Source organism: Dromaius novaehollandiae, chromosome 12 (assembly GCF_036370855.1).
Source record: "Dromaius novaehollandiae isolate bDroNov1 chromosome 12, bDroNov1.hap1, whole genome shotgun sequence".
NCBI classification, from domain to species: domain Eukaryota; kingdom Metazoa; phylum Chordata; class Aves; order Casuariiformes; family Dromaiidae; genus Dromaius; species Dromaius novaehollandiae.
The window spans coordinates 9,879,511-9,902,703 of record NC_088109.1 but is presented as its reverse complement, the minus strand read 5'-3'; the positions used below and the strand labels follow the sequence as shown (position 1 = coordinate 9,902,703).

The following is a 23,193-nucleotide window of genomic DNA, read 5'->3' as shown; positions in this document are numbered from 1 at the left end:
TTAGGAGACCTGTTCTTCATCAGCAGAAGACAGTCTCTGACCCAGCCAGCTTTTAGCAGAAAGCAGTAAGTAAGAGAGAGGAAGTCCAGCCCAGAAACTGAACACCCACCACCCATCTACTACACTGAAACAGGCGTTTTCACCTCTGTGCTTCCAACCACAGCTGTCCCTGGGTAAATAATTAACTAATTAATTAAGCCTTCATTAGGCTAGCCTCATGCATTTGCTCAGCTCCTTGCATGCTCATCTAAGGAGGTGTTCCAGCCCCCATAGCTTCCTGAGTCCTTCCCAGACCTGCCTGGGGGTAAGCTAATCTTTCAGTTGCTGGACTGAAATGTAGTTCTGGGTTTGTTGACTTTATTTCAGTAGCATCCTTGTTGCAGTCCTGGTATGAGAGGGTTTTTTTTTTCTTTCCTTCTCTGAAAGTGTTGCTTGTCTGGATGTTATGTTTTGGTCAGTTAAAAAATGCATGTGTATCAAGCACTAGCTGGTATATGGAGTTTACTAAGGAGGCTCCTATAGAGCAGTGTATCTGTCTGTTATACAGGGTGTGGTCATATCAAGTCACTTATCAAGTTAACAGTGGTTTCTCCCAGGTGCCATTAGTGCCTGTGGAGGGGGTGCACAGAGCGGGTAGGTACCTTCCCCTCTGCTCCTCACATAGGGATGCTTCCTTAGTACCAGCTTCTGGAGAGGCTGGGGGACAGGCAGAGAGAGTAACTTTTACTATTTGTGCTAGGTATATATGGATTTTTGAGGCTTTATTTTCTGGAAACTCAAGCCTGAGCTATTAAAGGAGCAAGAAGTTTTGAGAGCAATGTGCTGTGCTGTTTGACAGCAGTGCTTTAGGGGGTCTGAGGCAAGTGGCTGTCCACAGCCCCTGCTGCCTTTGGGAAAGCAGGTGGAGCTCCCTATGCAGCCATGGGCAATGTTTTCTGTTTTGTTTTTCTTTTTTAAGGGGAAAAACTAACAAAATGTCTTGGTTCTGAAGTTTGGCTGCATGTATATATGAGGAAATAAGGTGTGCCATTTATTCATAAGACCATTTTGGGGTCTTCTAGTACAATTGTTCGTTCTGTCAGTGCAACAAAGGCTGGGCTAACCTGCTTGTATCCAGCAAAGTGGCGGGTGTGCGAGGAGTTATTCAAGGTGCACAGGGTGGTAGTGGTACGCAGAGCTGTGATTGCAGCCTGTGTGACAGTCTCTAGGGAGCAGTTCAGTTTGGGCAGGAAAGACTCAGCTGCTTGCTAGAAATAAAATATGAGAGAAAGGCTAGACTTAACTGAAAAATAATTCTAAAATTGAAATTTATCATGAGTTCTTCATACTTAAAATTCAGTACAAATACAATATTCAGAAGATAAATACAGTTAACGAGAGGAAATCAAAGACTGGGATAGCAAAAAAAAGTGTTCAGATTCAGTTAAACAGGTACTTAAACAATGCCTATTAGCACTTGGGCTTTCAGACAAGCATTCCAAAGTATTGCAACCTGCTGTGTCCAAGCCATGTGTGCAATTATACAGGAAACCTTGGTGAAGTTGTAGCTTCAACTTGTTGGGAAAAAACAAATTGCAGATGATCCCAGAACAAGGTTTTCTTGTGTGTTTGATCCAGCTATATCATATTCTGCTATTAATGATTTCCGTTGTCAGCTTTGGTTACCAACCAGGTTTAATCTCTGATTACAAATGCAGTCTGCAAATGATTAATGATATGCACACAAGAAAAGCAGCATCTTCCCTGCTTGCGCTTTCAGAGGTGCCGATTCCTCCCCATTGGGACTGGCAACAGCCTGGGTGTCAGGATGTGGTACAGGCCGTGTGTCCCCAGGTGGGTGCAGCTCACTTGCCTGGTGCTCTGACCATGCCTCCCACCCAAGCCAGACTTTGCCTGCTTGCAAGGAGTGTGCTCATCTCTGTTATTGTTGGGAGTCAGTCCCAGGTGAAGTGATTTATTTTTAATATAGGTGTAGAACAGTGCACTGGAAGTACTGCTGTTTGCTGCCAGTATTATCTGCTTTCAAGCAAGCCAATGAGAATTTTTCTGCTGCTATGAATGGGAGCAGGATTAAACACCTGGAAAAATGTCGGCACCAGATCTATAAATAGAAGAAAATCCCTTTTCCCCAGAGTGTGCTGAGATAGAGGCGGGTGATGTCATTAGTTTTCCAGTCATCTGCTCTCTTCAAGTGCCTTGTCTCACCTACCATGACACATTTAATTGCTTGTAATGTTTAGCGCTTAAAGTAGATAATGCTCTCTGTCTTCAGAGCACCAAGAGAGTAATATCTAACTAGAATTCTTTATCACGTATTACATGTATTTATTTTGCCCTTTTTTGGGAGCTATCCTGTGAGAGAGTCGAGAGAAGGGTGATTTTTCTTTGTATGCTGGAAAAATTGCTTCCAGGAGGGGCTTACAGACATAAGACACAGCTGAGGAGCTCTAATACTTGACACTAATTGGGTACAGTATGTGCACAGACTTGCCACATGGGCAGGTTGCATGGGAAATGTAGAAATATCCTGAGTGAGTGCAGGAGGGGCCCAGCGTGAAACACACTCAGAGTAGTAATTACTTATTTAGTCATCACATACTTCTGGCAGATTAACAAACTCCCATGACACCTTTTGCTCTGCCCTGACTTTCGTCCAAAGAGTTGGTTAAATTATTCAAAGTCTCTCCTCTGCATGTACTTAATTGCTTCTTCTCCCCCTTCTTCAAATAAAGTCTGTTAAAGAACTGCTGTGAGATTGCAAAGTACAAGTAACTGAGGGAGAACTATGCTTTAATGTCAGGTGTGTCTTGCAAGGTACAGCTATTCCACAGGTGCCTTTCAGCCTTTAAAGTTTCAACATTTTGGGGGGGGGGGGGGGGGGGAGGAGCAAGCAGATAAATATGGCCCACCCTTCTAATCCTCTATGCTGTGACCAAACTAGTAACGTGCTTTTGTTGGCACAAGAAAGCAACAGTTTTTCTTTTGCTGAACTGATAGGAAGTCTGAGGTTTAGCCATGAAGGCTTTTGCAAAATCCTGTAGGAGAGTAGACTATGTTGTACCTTTACTGAGACTTTTTACAGTTCTTTCTAATTCTGTACAGTTCTGTAGAATTATTTATCTTAATAAAAAAATCATGTTATTCATATTTCAAACTAAAGTAATAAAACTTTGCCAAAGCTTGTTAACATTTAAGAATTGGGCCTAATTTTATTTAATATTGAGGTAGAAACAGAAGTTCCTTGCTCTGTACAGTGCCCTTAGCATCTCTTCTAAATCACACTGAGAGCCAAGCAGGACACCACGTTTTCCTTATTCTGTTTCCTTAGCTTTTATATCTAGTCAAAATTGTATTTTCTTCAAATGCATAAGAAGTTTTTGGTAGTGGGTCAGTGTGCTCTATATATATTCTTATTATAGTAACATTTCATTATTTACATTAATAATCTCCAATTTTTAGTTGGCTATTGAGCTACTGGTGGTAGAGCCTGAAGAGGCACGAGGTGAAACTCCCAGCTGTTGCAGACACTATTGACAGGCTCCAGAGAACTGATCCTTTCCTGTTCCTCACAATTTCTCATCATTAGCAAGGATGAGATTGGTAATAACAAGATACTGGCTAGATTCATGTCTCATCTTCTTGGGCATGTGTTAAGGAAATGTTGAGCAGATGTCCTGTACCTTCAGTGGCAAGCTGAGCGCTTACGGACCTTGCGGTACATGAGCATTGGATTTTGCTGCAGCAGCTCTAGAAGTGCATGGCCCAGCTATTGAGCCACTGGCAACTTGTTGTTAGTGGTTATGCCACGATGACCATTGCTTAGGTGTCGCACAGGCATATGGACATGCCCCTTCATATTTTGTGCAGCTTGAAGGAGGGCTTGAAAGGTGGCTGCTCTAGCAAGTACAGCTCCCAGCATGGCCAGGCCGGCTTGTGAGTGCTCCCGGCTGCTGCAGCTCCCTAGAAGGGAATTCCTCCCTCATGCACACTGGTGGGGATCAGCATTTCGACATCCGCCTCGGATGGGGTCAGCGGTTAGGGAAAAGACCCCAGCCCTGAGCCCCCTTTGCCCTGGGGCCGCCCTGCGCCATCCGCTCGTGCGTGCGGAAGCATTTGTGCGGAAAGGCTGCCACCGTGTGGGTCGGCCCTGGCCCTGGCGGAGGCCTGCCTGGCTGACGTTTCTTTCCTTCCTCCTTCCTTTTTCCTGGGCTCAGCAGATGCTCAGCTCCGCAGGCCTTCGCAGGCGCAGAGCGTCTGGCCCCCGCAGCGTGCTGGAGCGAGCTTTTCCCCTCCGAGATTGGCTCTTTCACCGATGCGCTAGAAAATGAGCGGCCTGCTCTCTCCTCTTCGGGTTTCTGTAGGTGGTGGGAAGAAGGCAGAACGAAAGGCCAGTTCAGACTAGAGCCCCGTAAAGCCAAAACGCTGTTTGACAGCTCAGAGTTCTTGTGGAAATGCTTCGAGTTCCCTAGCATGGAAATGCAGCAGCTGAAACGCTGGTGTCCCTTAACGGCCAGGGACGGGAAGGCGGCAGCTCTGGCCTGCACGTCGCCGCCTCTCCGGAAGGACAGCCCTCTGCTGCAAACCCCACGCGGCCAAGACCGTTGCTATGAGATCTGCGTTTCTGCTTCTTGTATAGGTGAAGCATTTAACTGAAATTCAAACCCAGGCTGGTTTTAAAAGGAGGGAAAATGGAGCAACTCAGCCTGGTTCTGGCACTGGCAAAATGGCCTCTTTCTAAGAAATAAAGGATCTGTGTTTTGGGGGCTGGGGTTTGGTTGGGGCTCTGGATGAGGAGACATGGTAGTACTTGCTTATAGTCATATAGGAAAATAGTAACTAGTGTAACAAAGCAGACTGGTGTGTTTAACCTCCATCTTCTCCCTGAGAGCAGATAAAATCTTGCAAAGGGGTGCGAGGCACTTGGTGTGTAATCCTCAGTCCTGGGGAGATGCGGGCACTGGGGCGCGCTGGTCCACACCTTGGAGGCTCTCCTAGCTGACGAACACGTGGCACTAATGTAGGTCAGGGAGAGAAGAGCTGAGTTATTCTGGTCCAATTCCTGCAGTCATCGTTAAATATAGACCTGGTACTGAAGCTGTACTTCTGGCTTGGCTATGAAGTGTCTGCATGCTCTGGTGTGGGACATCCTTAAAAATATATATATATAAATATAAAAAACATGATTTTTTTTTTAATTTTATTTTCTTAAAGCTGAGCTTTACCAAGCAGAGCATGGAGGTAAGGAAACCTGCAGTGTGCTGCAGGGCACCAGCAGGCCACAAGCCCCTAGCCAGCTGCCTTGATCTTGAGGCTTGCCGCTAGGAAGCCATCTCTCTCCGTGATGCTCTTTTTTTGACTGTTCAAGTGGCAAACACTTCAAGGGCCAGATTTGGTGGTGATGGTCTCAGGTACATACCATAATTAGACATGTGCTGATCCACGTATCTAACAAAGTAATGGAGGCTGCTGGTGTGTTTGAGCCCTGAAGAGAGCTTGTGCTGTGTGCATTTCTTTATTTCCTTTCACTTGCAGTCTCAATCCATTTTCCTCTAATTAAACGTATGTGAGCATTGCTGTGGGGATTAGCTATTCATATCTTGGGGGGCGAAAGAAGCCAAGAGATCATACAGTGCACAGGATTCATGTAAGCGAACATTAGATATCTATAAGGCAGATGCCTACAGTCACAGTTTTATTTTTTTTTATCCCTAACTTACAGTCAGTGAGGCAATTCTAGGGTGCAGCCCTTATGATTGTTTTATCCACCTGTCTTGGGGCAAAAGCACTGCTTTATGGAAGAGCCTATTTCTCCCTAATGTCCATTCGGGTGCTCCAGCCCTGTAGCTCAGATGTCTGAAGCTGGGTCACCAGAAAGCCCTCAGTGAGCCCAGGACAAATGGGAGGAAAAAGAGACTTTGGTCCTGGCATTCTCTCAACAGCTGGGTCGCATCAGACCGAAAGTCCACCTAGCCTAGTGTCCCATGTGCATGGACTGAAGCCCGGGACAGTGTGTAAAAGCAAAGTAAGCATGTGATAACTCCCTTGTGTACTCTCCCGGGCTGCTGAGATCTACGGCACAGACTTCTTGACCCAGAGAAAGTTTTGTATTTATTAGTCCTCAGTTGGTTTCTGCTCCAGGAGTTTGCATAACCGCCTTTTAGCTGCTTGTAAACAGAGACAACAGCGTCTCTTTGCTGTATGCGCATACCCACAAAGTAGGAACAGAACAGTAGGGCTCATAACATGAAGCCAGAAAGGTACTTAGAGCCAAATGGTCCTTTTTACCATCCTTTACTTCACTTGTTCACATTCCTTCTATTTCTTCTAAGCAGCAGGTAAGCACTGAAATGTGTGTAAAAGCCTACACAAAAAGCCCCAAATGAAAGTGCAACTTAAGTGGGCACTAAAAACATTGTAATTTCAGTGCTTGTAAGGACTGTTGGCTTAACAATAGTGAAGATGAAGACTTCTGCCCAGGGCACAGGCTCGTTACAAAGTACCCCAAGGTTTCAGAGCACCTCACTGGAGTACTCTGAAACTAGGACCTTCTTTTCCCTTTGCAGGGTTTCTGTCTTCACAAAGCTTTCTCTGATAAAACTCTTGCCTGGGGTACGCTGTCGTGCTGGGGTGTATCACCAAGGTTAGCGTGGGGAATGCTCATGTAAAGGTTTGTCAGTATTGTCCAACAGAGTGAACAGTCCTGCCGAGAGACAAACTGGAAGAGTGTTGGAAAAAAAACGGAAACTGTTTCCCTCCCTGCTTCTCCAGTGCTTGCCCTGATCCTGCAACAGTGGCAAGAGGCTCCTGAGGAAACGTTCAGTGAAAGCAGAGCTGATTTCACCCAAGGATGGGATGTCCTGTCCTTGCAGTGGTAAAAAGCCTGCTCTGTTTGTTTTGTTTTATCCATGGGGGAATTTCAGGAATCCATTCTGCTCTGGGCTGACTGTACCTTGTCCCCTGGCCTGGATTTCCTGGGATATTGCAGGAGTTGGAGCCCCACTTCAGCACAGCCCAGCACGGCTTCCATGCACCAAGTCCGAGGGCAGGAGAGAAACTGCACAGCCCCCAGGCAACAAGGCAGTAGTGTCTAATATGTAGTCAGAGCGATTTTTTTTGTCTGCTTTATAAAGTTATTTTGAACATCCTTTCCCTTTTAATATTCCCAGGCTATACCCATGTTACTTTATCTGATGTATTTTTAAGGAATTGCATATGTGTATTGCAATCCACTGCAAAAGCTTGGCACGTGGGAAATGTTCCTGGATTGCGTGCAATGCCGTGAAGGAGCTGCAGCACAGTGCTCGAGGACAGGGGTATTGCCAGAGAAATTAAGAAGTCGAAGCAGAAGATGGAAAGGAAAGGGCATAGATGCTCTCAGGGCACCGGAGATGTAGTTGAAGACCAATTTCAGCAAAACTGAACCAGAGTAAGACCAAGTATGAATCAGCATGCTGATTCAATACCATTTATTTATGGTTTTGAAAACCCCAGAAAGAAGTCATCTGAACAGTTTCTTTCCTTGCATTTTGAGATGGATGCAAGATAAGAATGAGTCACTGACTAAAAATAAAAACAAGCCTCTTATCTTTTTGCATCCTTAAGTAGGAAGTGGGATGTGCTGTGCTAATCAAGGGCTTGATTGGGAGCCCTGGGTAGGTCAGGTGCACTGGGAAGGGAGGCCAGAGAAAGCTGCTCTTGGGTAATCTCCCTCCTTTGGGATTCTTCAGCAAGAGGCACAAACATCTGATATGAATCCCTTGGAGGGGACACTGCTTTGGCGGTCCTGTGAGAGTGCACCCACGTGTGGGGAATACATAGGGGATATTTGTGCACTGGAAACCATTCATTTGTGTGCAGTGGTCTGTCGTCATCTAGCATCCATCAGTAAAACATGCTGGTGAAATTAGTATATTAGAGCTGGAAGGTGACACTCTGTTTCAGCATTTTGAGAGGCTTCCTGTGCTGAGTTTTACCTGTTTAACAGGGACCTTAGACTTAGTAAGAAGCTCTGATAACCTCTGACTTAGTACTTCCGAAGGTTGCTATTAGTGTTAAATGGCCCTGTCTGCTGGTACAGTTAGGTATTATGCTGCTTGTGACCTACTTGGTTATTGATCCTTATGTTATAGAGCCTCTGGAGTTCGGGTTGTAATCAATCGCAACTTTTGGATGTAGAGGTTACTAATTCACTTGTTTCTTCCTTTCTGTTCACAAAGATGGCACATGCTGCAATAGCAAGGCTGTAACCTAACCTCAGACGACAAACCACTGATGCTTTCTTGAGTGTCAGTGGAGACCTGAGAAGAGAGCCTGAGGTGGCTGGGGTCTGAGCAGTGCGCACAGCTGTGAATCCTTATGCAAATATCTGAGATAACTTATTAAAATGGGATGTCATAGGGGCTGCAGACAGCTATTTTTGCTGCAATACAGACTTCCCCCCAACTGCTATAATGCAAATCAATATGATGGAAATAGGAGCCCAAATAATCTGTTGCTTGTTCTATTTTTTACCTGTCTATGACTTTTAGTTGTTTTTTGTGTGCTGCTGCATTTTAGGGCTGGAAAAGGTCAAATTGATCAGATTTCAACTGATGAGTCAGGAGAAGCATAGGCTTTAAGAAGGCTGAAGTGACACTCATGTGGCTAAAATTGGGCTCTGATCTCCTTGGTCTGGAATAGCTTCACTCCAAACACAGGAACTGAAACCAGCACATGAAACAGTATACCTCTTCTGCTATTTAAAAGCAAATGCAGCATAGTTCTTGCAGTGGAGATATGCTGCAGCAGCAAAGTGGATTATTCCTCACTTTCTTCCCCTTCAGGGGAAAGGTCCAAGATGCAGAAGGGAAAAGACTAGTGTGCATTATTTGGCAAAAGTACTTTCAGCAAACAATGTTTAGCATTTGCCTCTCTTGCAGCTTTGTTAAGGTTCAGGAGGCAGCGTGCCTAAGCTAAGTCTAAGGAAAAAGACTGCAGCTTTCAAATATCCATAGCTTGTAGGTGTCTTTAGAAAAGCAGTATGCAAATGCACAGGTTCCATCCTGGACAGGTGCCTCTTGCTGCTTGAATAGCCTTTTCCACCCTTAACTACAGTTAAAGCAACTGCCTGAGAGCCCAGCCAGCTGCAGCCTTTCCTTTTCAGGGCAGGTACAAGGTAAACTAGGGGAGCACAACCTGCTTTTGTCATGCACCATGTTCCCACCTTGCAAAAACCAACCCCGGAGGTGCTTGGGCAGGCAGTGAGTGGACCCCTGGGGGAAAGAGGACTTCTGTGGCCCTGTATTTTAAATTGTCTCCCAGTCCAATTGTACCACATAAGAAACAAAAAAGGCAGCCAGTGGAAAGGCACTAGCCAAATTTGCCATAAGTGGGTTTTACCTAGTTAAGTAATACTGGGCGTATCTGCCAGATACTTCGATTCCTTGCTTACCAGCCCTAGGTTAGGCATTCTCTCAAAACGGAGTCCTTGATACAAACCCAGGAAATTCAAGGCACAGGTTTTCTCTATGCTGCAAAGAAAGGATACAAAATATTTTGTAGTTAGTGTTATGTGTGGGTGCCTCTGAACAGAAGCTACATCTAGCTAGATGCAGAAAGGCACATACCACGTGGCAATTAAAAAATGCAGCATCTTCTGCACTATGTAGTTAAATCACTAATGCTTCCCTTTGACCACAGTTCCTGGATTACTAACCTCAACCAAATATAATTAGAACAACACAACAGCCCCAGAATAAGCTTATCAAAGGGCACGTGGGTGTTATAAAGCACTGTTCCCCTTTGTGAATCATGTTCCCTAGAAAACTTGCAAATAACCTTGCAAAGGAGCAGGCTGCAGTTCTTGAAGATCAGCTTGCATATTGTAGAAAAGCAGTGTTTGATATTTATGTTCATGCTGCTGTGGTTAATCATGTTAATTCAAGCAACCGTTAAAGGCCATCAAGTAAATGATGGGTCACCTGCAATTACCATCTTGAATATTGCTGCTTAGAAATAACTCAATTATATTTGCGCTAGACTTTCGGAGTAACTAACTGAACAAAGCTCAACACAATACTAAACTGCTTAATTCTGTGCCCTTACATAACAGGATGTCAGCTCTCTTACTAGGGCTGAGCTATTTATGATTAGTCCAATTCCCTCCCCATTTACTCTAGCTGCCCCTAGGAGCAAATGCAAGTAGCTGTATGTATAGATGACTGTGCCTGTACTTGGATGCTTTGACCACAGATGGAGAGCAAGGGCATAATGGGAAGGAAAATGAGATTATTTGCTATTCTTTATGTTACTATAACAAAAAGACTTTTACTATTATCTTAATGTGCTCACTGTAGAAAAAGAAGGGTGGAAAAAGGCTCCAGCACAGGAAGATTTCTCCTCTCTCCCCCTGCCACTTGGAGCAATTGCATTTGTCACAAATCAATTTGATTGCTCTAAACAGACTGCCAGTGCAGTTTAGGATGTTGTAGGCAAATAGGGCCCTCTGGGAAGCGTATAGGCTAGCTGGGGTGACCAAGACCTTGACATAGCCTCCAAGGTATGAAATCTTGTCTGTGCTGGAACTTATGTAAAATGTGCTTTAGGAATTGTTAGCTTATGTTCTTAAACCAAATTACTTCTTGACTAGAGCAGAACCAGAAATAAATGGAGTATTAGGCATTTAAAAAAGAGTGAGAACTTGTGACTTGCTATGCATAGCTGAATACTTACAGTTGGATTCAACCCCTGGAGCTGCAGACTGAAAAAGGGGCCATTTGAAATAAGGGAAGCTCCTGGCACGCGTTTCCCTGGGGCCAGGATCCCTCCCTGTGGAGGAGGGATGAGGGGGGATGTTTTGGCTCTCTTTATTGCTGTTTGCCCTTTTTCCTCCTTTGTATTTATTTTCCCCTAAAGATATTAGGTAAACAATCAAAATAAAAATGAGAGAAGCTTCACATAATATAACATTGAAAGTAATGGTTTTTGTGTGAGTATAGTCAAATATGGTATCAGATCACATCACAGCTACACAGACCTCTGAAGGCTGTAAGGAGAGGACAATAATTTGGCTCATGTTTCCTGGGGCAGCGATGTCTGCCCCAGGACCCACTGTTTGCTCCGGTCTCTGTGCTATCCCCTCACTTGGGCCGATGCAACTCCATGGGCTCGCACCAGGAATCACATTGGGTGACTGACACAATTTAAAACATCCCCCCTTCCTTTTTGGAAATTTCTAACCCAAGTAAGCTGCCTGATCCCAGTTTATGACAAAACCCCAAAAGACAGCTCTTCTGGCAAGCTGCGCAGCAGTGCGGTGGCTTAGCAATGGCGAGGAGCCTGGGTGGGCACAGGGGAGCATCTCCCCCTTCCTGCTGCAGCGATGGCATTGACTCCTCTGAGATGCAACCTGCCCCACTGTCACCCCGGAGCTTTGGGAAATCCCACCCACAGTTTCTCTGTCTCCTGTTTTGTCTCTCTTCCTCTGCCTTCCCCCCCCCCCCCCCCCCCACTTTGTGTTCCTGGATTTTCTCCAGTTAAACATAGTACTCAAAGACTGTAAGATATTGGTGAAGTTCTGCACAGTGCTTGCCCATGGCTGCGTGGCTCACTGTTTATGTCGCCGAAGATGTGGCATTTGGGACGTTAACAGGAAATTATTTGGATTAACAGATTTATAATCAATAACACAACAAAGCTATTTGTGTTCAGCAGCCTCTCAGGGAAATGGAGCATAAGCACAAAGGGTTTTGGTTAAGCCTTTAAGGGTTTTAGGACATACACTATACATTCAAGCAGACAATACTTAAATGGCCCTATGGACATATGCCAAACACCCAGATTAACGGTTAACAAAAACTCTTAAGAGCATGGACCACGGCATTTCCTGGGGAGCTGGGGCACTTAGGAGTGGGAGATATGCAGCACTGTTTCAATGTCTGTTTTACTTAGGGAAATAACATTACCTGATACTACTGCTTTCCTGTTGCCAGCTCTTTTCTTTTAATTCATGCCTTGGCATTTTGAAAGAAGTAGTGTTTGCTGTTTTATTTCTCTCCTGTTTGCTACATTCAGGGGAGAGTTATGAAGCTGCAGTTCGTGTTGGCATAGCTCCTCTCGGGGAGCTGCTCCTGGGGTTGGGTTTCACGGCTGGGAATGAAGCGTGAGGGCTGGTGAGCCCGGTCTTCGCTGTCCCTTCGCCACCTGCCCAGGAGCAGCACCGCTCCCAGTGCCCCGAGGCGGGCAGCGCCTTTGCACCGGCTGCTCCTTGGCCGCTTGGGCCCTTGCTGGGGTGGGGGTGAGGGCACCTTCCTTTGCTGGTGAAGTTTGTCCCTCAAGTCGCTGCACTGTCAGCTGGAGGTGCTGGGCTGAGCCTCGCTGTGCTCAGCGCTAACTTCGGCGCGGGCACGAGGCCTGCCGGCGCTGCTTGGCCTCCCCGTGGGCGCTGCTGGGCGAGGGGGCAAGCGCGCGGCTCCTGGGGGCTGCAAGGGCGTCGGGCAGCTCCGCTGCGGCTCCCTGGCGCTGGCGAGGCTCCTCGTGCTGGCGAGGGGCAGGGACGGCGTGGGAGGGGACCAGTGCCGGAGAGGTGGAGCAGAAGGAAGGAGGTTGTTGGGAAAGGAGGAAGTGTAACTTCCCAGAGAGAAGTACTGGGATTGCTCTGCCTGTGGGTGGGTTTTTCAGACACTGGGAATTATTGTGCAGAAAATAACTACTGTCAGTAGCGAGGATGTAAGCTCCCAGGTTTCTAACCACTTGAAGCTATGTATTTTTGCCAAGCAAACAGATTTTTCAACATGAGGGCAGATGCTGGTGATGGGCAAGGAAGGAGCTGAAGTGACTGGTGGTGGTGGAGGATGCTAGCTGAATGCATGCTTAAGGCTAGACCCCTCTAACTAGAGTTTAAAGTCAAATCATGAACAAATATAAATTTTGCTGAAGTCTAGTGCTATTTAAAACTAAACTGACCATCTCTGAAAAAAATTGGTTTAATTTTAGGGGGGTTGTTTTCAATGTGATTGCTTCATGAGCAGTTTCACTGAGCTATTCATGTTTTCTCTGAAGCCAATTAAAAATCTGATATCAAGCAATTTGCTGTGTCAAACTGCTACTGTTTCTGATCAGTGAAAAATGGACTGTAAAAAATGTGCCACACTTCCCAGCTGTTCATAACTTGGACAAAAGGAACCCCAGCATTTTTAATTTACTTTATTGTTATTCACACTGCTCAGCCATTCTTTCTTTGCTGGTATGGAAAATGAGTTTGTTCAATCTACACACATAGTTTTTGGCAGGAGTTAACAGACAGGAGTTAATGGGGTTAATTACTGACAGTCCTGTTGGCAACTGCCTAGCTTCTTAACAGAGGACACCAATAAAAGTCAGAAATTCAGCTGCAGACTTCAGAGACTGTCATCTCTGTGCCTGTCCCTGTGGTCCCTGCAGGGTGAGGTGCCCTCATTGGGGTAAGAAGGGGCATTTTACAACAATCTGGCCTGGCAGAAAGACAAGGTGACCCAGAAAAATTTCCTGGGAAAATCTTGTGCTGTTCCCCAAGACTGTTCTGTTAACTGCTCTGATCTTCAGTTCTTCCCACCTCAGAGTGGGAAGAAAAGAAAGGGACTGCTCTGAACTGGATCTTCCTTAGCTGGAATTGGCCAACAGCTGACTTGGTTAATGGTTTTCACAGATCTACTGTTTGGGGACTTCTACTGGGCAGTGGTGATGACCATTGCCCAATAATGGCCCTGCTTGGGAGGAAGGCAGGGTGAATCTCTTCTGAAAGAAAATCCTGAATGGCAAAATAGAAGATAAAGGACAAAGGAATAAACAATGTTTACCTTGATTCTTGTGAAGCCTTGGAAAATGGCCTTGCTGGAGGCAGGTGAGGGACCTAAAGTAATGAGATAAAAAGCAATTTCCAGTGATCTCTGGAGAGTCCTGCTGGGATGAGCCAACTCAGTATTTCTGTTAATACAGTGACTAGAATGAACTGAGGCAGCTGAAAAGCCAAAACATTCACTTCTGCTGGTTCTATTAGAGAAAGGGGGAAAAGAAGTCTAATCTCCAGCAGGAAAGGAAGGGCAGCCAGAACTCGTCTGCCCCCATAAGCACATCCAGAGCTTGTTTGGGGCACCCTAAAGAAGCAGAGGAGCTCAGGACCAGAGAGGAAGCATCACGGTTTTGTGCTATGCATCTGTATGCTGGAGCAGATGTGCTCTAGTGGAAGTCGTCATGAGCTGAGGGAGGAGATGGAGAAGCAAAACTGAGATAAGTTCAAGATTAGAGAAGAACTGGAGAGAGAGAAAGCTGTGTGAATGGGGCACTCAGTGGCAGATGACCATCCAGTGAACACTTCTTGGTGCAGACTGGAAGAACAACGATGACCCACATGTATTAGGAGGTTTTATGTGGACAGATAAGTGGGGAGAGACCTGGGCCTCAGGCTGCATAGCCCCATGAAAACTTTTGCTTGCTGCTGCCAAATATATGTAAGACCTCCACAGATGGATAGGGCAAGTGATTTACAGGTCTGTTTAGAAACATGTGCACATGAGAGAGAGAGAGAAGTAATAACATTAGAAAAGAGATGGAAGAATTTTATTTTCCTTTATTCAGAATTCAAGGTAAATCAAAGAATGTGGAGATGTCTGTAACTGTCAAACTCATTTTAAAACACGCAGCCATACCGTATCACGTCTCTTGGGAAGCCATAGCTACATGATAAGATAATTAACAATTCTGTGAGGCAGGGAACAATCAGACCTCCATAGATAACAACATTTGCATACCTGTGTATATACATGTGTATACAAATATTGAAGAGAGAAACCCTCTAATTTCATAGGAGGTAACAGGCTGGAAAACCTCCATTTCAGTGGACTATTCTGCAATTCCCTCATCTTTTTGTGAAACATCTCTTGCTGTCTGGCATGGCAGATACAATACTGAGCCACTGAGGTATTGGCGTTTCTGGGGACTGACAGTAGCTACTCAGGAGCTTCAGAGAAGAAACTTTATTTCTAAAATAAATTAGTTGATGAATGTTACAAACTGAACAGATTGAAATCTGCCTAATTTGTGAAGAGTTTGTCCTTCATTCAAACAGTGATCTCTGAACCCCACTGAAATCTTCTCACCAGTATCAGTTTATCAGCAGGTGGCTGGAAACCGCAAACCACAGAGCCGGGCACAAACCTTCTGCAGGGCCTGAGGGAGCTGTGTGAGCTGGCGTTTGGATTCTGATCCAGCTGTATCCTGTGACTGTACTAATGACCTTGAGAAAGGACGAGTCCTAAAGACTAATAACCAGGGTTTCCTAGGCCATGAGTTTCTCCCAGATGGTCATTAATCCCCAGAAAATATGTGCTGTGCCTCAATTGTTAATGCCTAATTAACCCCATAGTGGCAATACCTCTGCAATAGCTACAGGTTTTCTGTCCCTCCTCTCACATTTAAATGTATAGAAAACCTTGATACTTCGCAACCAAGGCATGCGTTTTCCAAGAGGCACAGCAGACTAACCTATCAATTACACCCCAATTACTGGAAAAGAGATCCCTGTGGAGTATAAATATGTCAAATGACACTTTGTACAGCTGAAGGAAATGCATTAGCCATTAAAAAGCTGCTGATACCTGAATTGTATATGTATTGCGGAGTCTTGTATCAAAATGATCCCTTGGCAGCTGTGATGCAGAGGAGGTGGTGTCAGCTTTAGCAGCCTCTCCTGTGCAGTGCTCCTTTGGAGGACGCCCTGGGCTCTTGCGTATTCCAACTTTCCCAGATTCCTGTGGCTCTTGCTGACTCGCTCAGAGCACAGATAGGCACAAGGAGCAACAATCACCAGGTAATTAATAATTTGTTTTTTCTTCACTGAAGTCTTACCTCCTGCATCTGTAATGACTTTGACAATTATCAAATCCTGCTGGCTACAGTACACAGTGCGGTGGTGTTGGTGCTTCACAACATTTTATTTTCACTCTAGCCCTGTAGAAAAGGGGATATTATGACCCCCATTTTACAAAAAAGGAGCTAAAGGAAAGAGTCCCTAATTTTGGGTGTGCAAGTTAAGCCATCTTTGACCAGACTTTTCCAAACACATGGTCAGATGTAACTGTCCTTCCCTCCCCTCCCTGCATGGGGAAGGGGATGCCATCAGCACATCTGTCAGGAAGACGTCAAGCTTTTCACCTGATCCCAGCTCATCCAGACCCTCTTGCTATGGTTTTCTGTCTTGGGCTGTTTCTCTAGCTTCTCTTCACCACCACCTACTCTATTCCTGGTCTGCAAAACCGAGTTGTCAGCTTCCCTCTCGCACTAATGGAGCTTGTGTGCCAGCGTGGGAAGCGCTGTTTGCCCCCACAGTCCATGAAACAGAAGCGTAATTTGTGTCTCTCCAAGCAAGCTGGTGTCTGGAGCAAATGTGCCTAGAGAAGGTGGAATAACTCTCCCTGCATCACTCGATTCCTACAGATCATCAGAATGTTGTTAATTCTGGCCTGAATTTTGGAAGTTCATCTATGCAGGCCAAATGGCACACCCCTTCCAGAGCACCCAAAAACCAGCAGCCGCAACTAATAGCAAACAACCTATTTGCTTTTAAATCTCTCCCTTTTGTAGGCCTGTACAGAAGGCCTGAAAGGTGCTTTGCTTTACTACCTTATCTGTTCCAGCATTTGCTGGCCCTCTTGCAGTGTCTCGGAGGACCACGGTCCCGGCCCGCAGGGGCACTCTGCAGACAGGCTGCTCCAACCACGCAGCCCGCTGGGGAGCGGAGGTGCTGGGAGAGGACACAGGAGCCTTTGTCATCACGCTTTAAAATGGCTTGTTCCAGATGTTTGCTTATGTTGACAGCCTTCAGACTTTAATGATCAACTCCTGCTGTGAAGAGAGAGAATCCGCATTAAAGATGCACTCTTCCTATTTCTCCAGCTGGCATAGAGCTGGGAATAAACGTGCCCAAGCACTTGGCCGGTTACTCCAGCCAGCCTGGGGACAGCACGATTCCTAAGTGCCTGCTGGGTCTTTCCTGGCATATTTTGAAGGTAGAATAAGAAGCTCCTAAACTCTGCCTTCAAGCCCTCAAAGACTTGCAGCACAGTCTTTGCTCGTATCAAAGGAGGAAGGGACAGGAATCCAGGTGAAATGCACTAATCCTTTGCCATCGCTATTTACCTCAGCAGAGTCTTTTTTTTTTTTTTTTTTTTTTTTAATCCCAGGACGGAACCAGTCCTGGGAAACCAGTGATACTTCCATTTTAGCTCACAGCAACCTGGCAGCTGGAATTGCTCAGCCGCATGCACTGTCACTTGGACCTGTGAACGTGGTCCCTACAGCTCGTTTAGGGCGTTGGTCTGTTCATAGCTTGCTTCAGCCTCGCCTCTGCTGCCCGCCCACCGCTGCCCTCTCGAGCCCAGCGTTTCCTATGTGCCTGTGTTTCCTCGAGCAGGGGCCGGTGGCGTTTTAGACGTTTTCCCCCGCGATGGGAAGGGCACAGCCCTGAGGGCAGCGCCGGGTGGCTCGCAGGGCTGCGCGGCCTGGGGAGCTGGCGGGGTGGCTGCCGCGGCCGTGTCCTCCTCCTGCCTTCGTGGCGGCCGGTCCTGTTTTCACCGTGGGCTGCAGCTTGTTGCTGGGAAGTGGCTTTTCCTTTTCTGTAATGCTTTCTGTCTTTCATACGCTGCCGAAAAGCAAATGGTTGTCTGTCTGCGAGGGAAAGGTCAGCACGCAAAATGGCATCAAAGCTCAAAGCGAGCAGCGCTGGTGACTTGTACCGTTGTGGGCTACGCGGATGGATTTGAATAATGACGGCAGCAAAGCTGGAATCTGAAGATCTCTCTTTGCAAAGCCAAAGTAATCTGAGCGTTTGTGCTAATTCATCAGCTGATTCAGCTTTTTGCTCAGGAGTTTCCTGGCAGAGGAGAGGGGTCACCTTGAGTCAACTGCCCGCTTGGCTCCGGCAGAGGCTGCCTGGAAAGCAGAGAGGCGAGAGAAGCGGGCTCCCTTCAGGGACCGCCGCCTGGGGTATTTGCTTTGGGGCTTTTTGTTTTGTTCTGAAAATCTGAATATTGAGGTATGAGATAGAAGGGGACTTGAGAAATATGTATTATTTCAGATTGTCAAAAATTAATCCTCCCAGCTGTGATAAATAGGAGAAGAGCTTATTCTTGCAATCTGTATTAAATGTGTCGAAGCCAACAGATTGTTTCTTAGGGATTTACCATAGTGGTTTTATGAGATGGGAGAAGCTTTTTTTTTTTTTTTTTTTTTTTTTTTAAAGGAGAAGAAAAGTTGGGTATTTCCAAGGTGATCCAATAGTTCCTTCTTTTTTCTTCTACAACACTTAGTTTTATCACTTTGAAAAATGCTTTTCTGTGACTAATGCTCTATATACAAAATAGTGTAAAAGATTTTTAAATCTATTTTTACTTAGCCTGTAAGTCACTAGTTTGCTTTAATCTAGTTGTTGATCTAAAATTTAAATTAGCTTGGAAGGAACTGGAATTAGGTTTGGAAACCATTCAGCATAAGTTTAAAACCTATTTAAACCTATTAGCCCTACCTAAGTTTCGCCCTGGCATTCCTGGATGAAACATCCGAGCGCGAAGTTACGAGGTATCGTGTTAGCCAGGAGCCCACACCTCCAAAGCTCTGTCTGATCATTTTGAATTTGGACACCCAGGCAGGCAGAAGCTCAAGTGCCCTTTTTCCAGATGAGCTGGTACCCAGCTGGTGTAGAAAAAGAATAAGAATCAAATACCAGTTTTAAATGACGTTTTATAAAATTGCGAGAAGTCAAAGGCGGCCTCTGGCCCCTGCACCAGTACAAAACAAAATAGCTCCGACGGACTGTCCGCTAGGTGGAAGCGTTATCCGATCCCTGCGCGGGGGCTGTAGGGGATCGACCACGGGAACAAGGCAGGACACATCGCACAGATGTGGGAGCCCGCCAGACTCTCCCTCCAAACGCGCTACTATTGCCTTCCTCTTCTGCCGGTGTGCTCAGGGCCGGTGCGAAAAGATTATTTTGTTTTGTCTGTATTTCTGCCATCCTCTCCCCAGTTATTTCTTTATTCTCTCTTTTTTTCTTGCCTTTAAAAAGACCAAGTGCTGTATGAGCGCTGGCTCCCTGCCGACGCTGCCCTCGCTGGTGCTGAGCCGTGAGCCAGCAGAGCGGCTCTCGCGGACGGGTGCTGCCGGCGACGCCGGGGAGCAGCGGTGCTGCTGGGGCTCGGCCAGCCGCCGCGGGCAACTGGGAGCTCCCGGAGAGGACAAAGTGCCCGATGCGCTGAGCGACGCAGCCCGCGTCACGCGTTGTCTCTGCGTGGCGACGCGGTGGCTCAGCAGCAGGGAGGGTCTCGGGGCAGGAGCGTGCCGAAGGCCCGCCGAGGCGCTGCCGCCCGCCTCCTCCCTGCCGCTCCCGCTTGCTCCTCACGCTTTGGCTTCGCTGCCACAGCCGCCCCTGGGTCCCCCGCAGCTGGTCCTGCGCCCTCCCGGCACCTTCTGCGTTCCCACACTTCAATTATTTTGCATAGTCCTCCCAGAAAAGCTCAGAGCTTTGAGCAATTGCTTTTACCTTTGTTTCCATGTTAGTAATCCCTGTGCCCTCTTCTTGTCTCAGGTCTGATCATGCTTACCTTCGATGCCCGGAGGCTGGGGAGTATGTGTTGTTATGAAAAGGATGATTACATTTCATTCCTCTGTAGAAATCACAGTTAATAATGTTTTGAAGAAGCCAGCTGAATGCCTATTGAATCAATGACGCTAGATGGAAAGGGAAGAATTGCCATTTGACATTTTTGCCTTTACAAAATCGGTCTTAATTAAAGCTTATTTTTGTCCAAAAGCTGGATAAATCCCTTAGAATCTTGACATTTTATGCTGCTTTTATTTTAGAAAAAAAAAATCTCTGCTTGTGGCAAGCTGCCACATCTGATTCTTTACCACAGAATAACATAGCTAAAACTGTGCTGGAAAGAGAAGAATCTAAGCGACACAGCTTGAAAAAAAATAATGGGATCAAGACCCATACCCACGTCCAACTGACATGATTGTCTATCAAAGGTTGTTACAGCTACTATTTCCTTAGTTGCAGGCAGGACAGATGCAATTGTCTGAGAGAGGAACATTAAGCAATAGGCCAAAAATGTTAGCAAAATACTTTTAAATCTCAAAAGACAGGCCGAAAATGTTAGCAAAATACTTTTAAATCTCAAAAGACACTAGAAAAAGGGCTTATCCTCGCTATAGCCGGTGAGGATTAATTCCAGGGAACTTTGCATCCAGAAACTTTCATTTTTCTTGGATATGTTTTTTAATTGCTAAACATCTTGGAGAATCATTTGGCACTTGAACATACGGTTAAACCCATTTATTGTGATGCAAGATGTACTTGCTTTCACCAAGGTAGGTGTGGATGCCTGTCCATCCCGGCACAGCTGTTGCTCACCGCTCAGGTTCTTCCACTTCCATACCGCGTTGCTGAGTGCCTGTCGTTTCACCTGCATTTCTTCTATGATGACAGGTCTTCCTAGGTGACTTGCAACTTCTCTGTTCAAATATACCATGTTTTGTCCTCTGTCCTCTTTATTTTCCCATGTTGCAGTAGTTGGGATTGTCCTGAAACTCCAGCAGCGACCTCTCCTACCGTCCTGGGCTGGCTGGTCTCAGGGAGATGCACGTGTACTATTTAAACTGCAGTCGCTGTGTGCACATCTCTCAATAGATATCACAACAAACGCAAGAGAGCAGACAGCTGGGATTTAGCTAGAATAACAGTGAAATGAAGCAGCTCTGGCATGAGCAACAAGAAAGTTAACTACGATAACAGGCTTTTGGGAGCCTGTGCGAGGTACCCAGATACTAAGGGAAATAGATGAGATCCCACCACCAGCTTCTTGGTTTTGTAGATTTCCTAATTTTTGCCTAAATAGCTGGGTCCCAACTAGCATGAAAAATTGTGGTCTTCTCTCTCTTTTCTGCTTTCTGTCCCTGTGTAACACCAGCACAATAAACAGAGGAGGCAGAGAGAAGCCTAGGAAACAGCTGCTCTGTGACATGGAGAGACAGTCCGCTTCCCTGGCACGCAGGAGCGTTGGAAATGTGGCCTTGTCCATGTGCGTGGCCCAAAAGCTCTGGCTGCGTATGGCAGCAGGCAGCAGTTCCCCCCGTGCTGCCCCGGGAGAGCGGCGAGCGCGTTTTGCCGTCCGGCGTGGCTGCGGCCATCCAGCAGGAAGGCGTGCTGGCGGGTGCGAGCCGGCCCAGCCCGGCTTGCCCGGCTCATCCAGGGACAAACATACAGAAAATATGCAAAAAACAAGTGTACCCTATGATATTTTTATAGCCCAGGTATGGTCACAAAGCAGGGTGCATGCTGCGAGGTGTTTGAAGTGGGAAGATGAGGAATGCAGTTATGCAGGACAAAGAATTTGGGTGGGAGTCGAACTCCGGGCTTTGATGACAAAGCTCCAGTGAAGGAGGCTGTGGTCAGCTGCCAGTGTTTGATCTCGAGGTGCGGTTTTGCCTTTTAAAGGTTTACTGGACAGTTCTTACAAAAGAGAGGGGAAAGGCAAGCATGAGGGAATGGCATAAAAAAAGCTGCATGTAGGAGAAATTCAATCCCGCAAGTATAGTTGCCCCGACTCACAGTCTTGCTGTGAACATAATATATCTGCCAGGAGCAGAGAAGGAAGAAAGGGCAACCTCAGCATCTGTTTCTCCAAACACTCTGGTTCCACTCATTCTTAGTTTACATAGACTGTAAATAATTTAATAGAGTATGGTCTCCTGAAGTGGGGGAATGAGGCGGCCAAGGCACAAAGTCTCATTAAGATTTCTCCAAGGGTACCTCACAAATCTCAGCTTTCTAATTGTCTCCCTTTCTTAGTTCTCACTCTCACCTTGGTTATTCTGACTGGAAAATTAAACTGTAACCAGAGCCTGCTGCAGAATCAGGAGTAAAAGCTGTGGAAAATCATCTTTTTCTTTTGCTGTGTATTTTATTAATGTTTGGAGAAACATGCCAGTTTTAGTTCTGTCTGAGCTCATCACTGGCTTGGAAAATCCGTCACAGTGATGTGTAGACATAGCTCTCTACAGCTAGCATGTATGCTGTACAAAGCCTGGAGCTGCCAATGTATTTGCTTGTTTTCAGAAGCAGTAAAACCAAACAGACTCTTCATTTCGCCTTACAAATGTTTTATTTGTGGAGGTTAGTGGCATATACTAGGAGTTAGGACCATGTAATAAGTACAGTTTATGTTCCCATTTTTATATTTTATTCTAACCTGGTGGATAAAAGGCATGGGCTTTGAATTTTTTAATCAATCTGTCTGTGAAATGATTCCTCCTACCTCATCTTTCAGCATTTCGTTCAGAATGAAGTTCCAAGGCCGAAGATGTTCGTGATTCAATCTCAGCCCTTTCCTGAAGGGAAATGCTACTTAGAGATAAATACAAGCATCTCTTCTTGCAAATTGCAACCTTATGGTCAGCATCTTGTAAGTCAGCTCAGGAACGTAAGATACCTAATTAATTTCATATATACGCTAGCTTGTTAAGAAGTAGGAAGCCTCCTGACTTTTCCTCAATGTCCTAGACTTTGGTGGGAAATCCATTCTCCTTATTCCTTCCTCTACTGCCTCTTGATTATTTGCTTTTTGTTTGCTTTGTTTATGCCACAGTGTCAGGGATAATAGCAATAACCACATGAAAAATTCAATTAGGGGATATCCTGTCTTTCTTCCGCTGGAAAGAGGCTATGGAGAACAAGATATGGAAATTATGTGTGCCTTCCTTTACCTGCCTGGTATTATTCAAACTGACTGCGTGGCATTTTTCAAAGAAGACTACACAGAAGGAAAAGAGAAGACAAGCAACAATTAACACAAGGCAGAGCTTAGGAAGGGCCTGCAAGAATAATGATTGGGGTCTTCATGCCAGCCTGTCCTCAGCCAAGTTACCAGCCCTTTCTTTTTGCCCAGACCTGAGAAGGAGGTGAGAAAAATATGAATACTAGTAGGGTATCAGGGGGGAAAAAGCCCTCAGACAGTAGTAGGGAGGGGAAACTTCAGGAGGAGACTCTGTCTTCTCCTCCTGTAGGTATGAGCAAAGCCTGCAAGGGGGGTGTGAAATTAAGGTGGGTGCTCTGCAAACTGTCCCTGCGACCTCTGGGGAGGCAGCGAGCTGTAGGGGAGAGCCAGGCTGAGGATAACGCTTTCC

At 46.0% G+C, this 23,193-nt stretch overlaps 1 long non-coding RNA gene across 2 annotated transcripts in view; it reads left to right on the top strand.

The window, feature by feature from the left end:
* Positions 1–242: 242 nt before the first annotated feature.
* Positions 243–23,193, top strand: part of LOC112984738 (uncharacterized) — a 30,410-nt gene continuing 7,459 nt past the window's right edge. The window contains exon 1 of one of the 2 annotated variants that reach the window (XR_010391236.1): positions 243–304. This is a non-coding gene — a long non-coding RNA (uncharacterized LOC112984738). Of the gene's footprint in view, positions 305–22,584; positions 22,969–23,193 lie in introns of those variants that run through there. The other variant, XR_003259575.2, reaches the window with a different exon arrangement.